Raw genomic sequence first — 4,059 nt, forward strand, 5'->3', positions numbered from 1 at the left:
AAATACAGTGGCAGTATAAAGCTGTGATTTAAAGAAGTACTTTAAGGGGAGCTCTGGTGGCCTAGTGGCAAGGAGCTGCAACTACAATCTCAGAGGCTCACGGTTCAAATCCACCAGATGCTCTGCCGGGGAAGGAGGGACAATGACAATCTCCTCCTGTGCCAGTCAGATCTGATTTGACAGTACACTCATACAAAAATAAAAAAAGAAGTACTTTAATTGATTTGAGTTCTTTATTCTTTATGTAGTTAAATTTTTAAGGAATAATTTGGCTAGTATTCTGGGAAGCTAGGTATCATTTTTACTATTTTTTAAATGGACTGAAATTTCTTTATCTTAACTACCCTTTGTTATATCACTGGTATTTTAGTAAGAAATACAGGATTTCTTTATATGGAGACGTTTTAAAAAGATCTTTTAGTAAAGATTAAATGAAAGTGGTATACATTGAAAAGTATAGACATAACATGAAGATTCAAAGGATAGAAACTCATGTTTATTACAGTGTATATTTTAGCAAATATAATGAAATCCCCATTTCACAAGGAATTTTACATATTCCATAACCTTATCCTTTTCATTATATTCAACCTTAGTCTTTACATTGAGGGTAGTGATTTTTTTTAAGTTGGGTTTTACATAACCCTGCTAAGTTTCATACTTGTTCATTCTATTGTGAGGCAGCCTCACCATCTCTGACATGCTCTGACTCCATTGCTACAGGTACTGTGTCGGTCCATCTAATCAAAGTCTTACTTTGCAGCTACTCTTATACTTGAAGTTGGGATGACCTTTGGAACTGTGTAGGAAGTTATGCAGCTAAACCCAAAGGCTGCTTCTCTGGTGGTTTGAATCTACAAGTGGTTCCTTAGGAGAAAGATGAACAATCATCTTGCCTTCAGATTTCAGCCTTGGAAACCCAGTGCAAGGGTTACCTGTGAATTACTTCTGAGCTGGCACCAATGGGTTTGGTTTTTTCAAGTTTATATTATAAAATATAGAAACGTAGTTTCATTACTTACATTTTTCATATTTTAAGTATGGAGCTATCACTAATTTGAACTTAAGTATCTACCAGTAACAACCCAATAGCTGGATAAGTGAATGTGAAAACTACAAAGTACCTATTATGAGTATAAAAATAATTATTAAAGAAAATCTACTGACTAGGAAAAAACATTGGGCAATACCATTTCAGACAGGGGTCTCATATCAAAAGTTTACAGAATCCTACAGGGCCTCCACAAGAAAAATACTGATAACACAATTACAAAATGGGCAAAATATCTTTCACAGAGGAAGATATTTAGAGGACCAACAGACAGTATGAAGAAATGCTCAAAATCAGTGGCAATAAGATGCAACTCAAACCACAATGAGGTAACCATCTGATCCCAGTAGCAGTGGCAAAGTTTAACAGGACAGGAAATAAATATTGGAGAGGTTACATGTAAAGAGATTGGAAATCATATACTATTGGTGGGATTGTAAAATGGTATCACCACTCTGGAAGGCATTTGGATGTTTCCTCAGAAAGCCAAATATAGACATACCACAGACCCAGCTATTCAGCATCTTGGGATTTATTCCGAGAAAATTAGAACTGAGGCAAAAACGAAGATTTGAACACCAATGTTCATAGCAGCAGCATTCACCATCACAAAAATGTGGCAACAGCTCAAAATGTTCAACTACAATAGAATGGGTTGAGGAATTATGGTACATCCACTCAATGGAATACTACACAGTGTGCAGGAACAATGATTTTGAAAATCACTACTTGGGAAGGACAGGAGAGTAGTATGCTACGTGAACTAACTCAGTCCCATAAGGAAAAGTACTGTATAAAACCATTATTGTAGAAATAGATAAAATGTATGAGGATCCAAGGCAGAAGAGGATAGGAGCAGAGGGGTGAGGATGGGCAGGGTGGTAATCATAGGGTCACACAATTTGGTGGGTGTGTGCGGTGCGGGTAAAGGAAACAAATGGGAAAGATCTAATGTGAAAAACAACTAATACAAACTTTGTAAGTAAACCAGTTTAAAAGAAAAATTAAGTAACTTCAGAATTCTAATAATGTATCAAGTTAATTCATACAGTTGAAAACTGAACAATATGTGTACAGAGCCCAATGGCTTAAACAATGGAATGACTGTACCTGCCATAAAACTCGAGTATAATAAAAAAAATTTCCATAATAAAGATTGCTAGGAGAAAAAAATTTCCATCCCAATCTTAATAGCAATGCAAGAACTAGTATCTCTTTTTGGTAGTACTATTTCCACTTTATTGAAAGTTGGTGCTTTAGAAAGAATACTGGTAACTAAGGAAAAAAATGGATAATCATTCTAAGATCAACCTCCTCCTGAAAACTCGTGGAGGGTCAGTCATGGGCTGGTTTTGACTTAATAGCAATGAGTTTGAGGAGGTTTTGTGTTTGTTTGTTTTTTTTAACAAAATTCACATTCAGATTGAAATAAACAGTACAAAATTTACTTTCTTCACCAAAAAAACCAGTAATAATTTCTGTATTCTTTCTAGATAAACCACAAACTACTTATTTTTGTAGATTTCCCAGGTTTTGCTTACAAATCAAGTTAAAGAAGTAGATTTAATCATGAAAAAAGACAGAAGTTATCAGCTGTTAGTGTCCATGGCCTTACAATCTAAGAAGACCAAGAAATAGAAATAAATGTTCACTATATACCTGCCAAAAGGTTTATGAAGGTGTAGGCTCAGCAAAGGATTTACATCCCAGCAGCAAGCCAATCTATAGCAACTACAGGAAGTTCTTCCACTCACACTTTAACTGTAATTTGTTCCTTTAGGTTCATATGATAAAGACAATCTACATTGAAATCCATATTTAGCAAGCTCATAGTTTGCATCACCCCGGTAATTTTCTTAACTGTCCATTACAGCTTTTTAAAACTCCCAGTAATCAATGATCAGTCGTGAGATTTCATTGTAACACTTTATAAAATATATTCCTTACTCCCACACTTCCACAAAATTAATTTTTTTAATATTAATTTTGATGAAAATTTACAGAGACTGAGGATTTCCAGTCATTCATTGTTACACTTTCTTGCCTCCCAACCCTCCCCCCAGTACACTACCCTCTTGGAAAAGTAAAAGAAAAATTCTTTCATTGTTTTACAATCCCTCCCCCCAGGTCCACTCCACTATGCAGCCTTCACTTTGGACTACTGTCATGACAAAAATACCTAATCACATATCCCTTTTAAACAGTTTCCTTCCTCATCTGTTTCAATGCAGTATACATTATTTTTCCCGCCTTTCTCAGTCTCACCCCAACCCCGAGGTCAGTCCTGTTTTACAACAGTGGCCTTTTGTGACTGAGATACTTCACTCAGCGTAATGTCCTCCAGGGTCACCCATTTTGAATAATATTACATGAGTTTTTTGTTTTTCAGTGCAGCGTAGTATTCCATTGTATGAATATACCACAGCTTCTCTATCCATTCGTTGATGGGCACTTAGGGTGTTTCCAACTCCTTGCTATTGTGAACAAAGCCGCATTAAACATGGGTGTGCATATATCTGCTTGGATGTCAGTTATGGTCTCTTTGGGGTGTATTCCCAGTAGTGGAATTCCTGGGTCAAATGGTATTTCTATTTGCAACTTTTTGAGAAAGCGCCATACCGCCTTCCACAGTGGTTGCACCATTTTACACTCCCACCAACAGTGAATAAGGGTTCGTTCCAGTTTCTCCACAACCTCGCCAGCATTTGTTGCTTGCTGTTCTGTTAAATTTTGCTATTCTGACTGGGGTGAGATGACATCATAGTTGTTTTGATTTGCCTCTCTCTTAGAACTAGGGATTTTGAACATTTCTTCATGTGCTTGTTGGCCATTTGAATGTCTTCTTTGGTGAAGTGTATGTTCATATCCTGTGCCCATTTTTCTATTGGATTATTTACCTTTAACTTGGTATGGTGCTCAAGTATTTAATAAATTATGGATATAAGTCCCTTATCTTACATGTCATTACCAAATACTTTTTCCCAGTCTGTGGCTTCCCTTTTTACCCT

Source organism: Elephantulus edwardii, unplaced genomic scaffold, assembly GCF_000299155.1.
Source record: "Elephantulus edwardii isolate Elephantulus edwardi_28Jun2011 unplaced genomic scaffold, EleEdw1.0 scaffold00058, whole genome shotgun sequence".
NCBI lineage: Eukaryota > Metazoa > Chordata > Mammalia > Macroscelidea > Macroscelididae > Elephantulus > Elephantulus edwardii.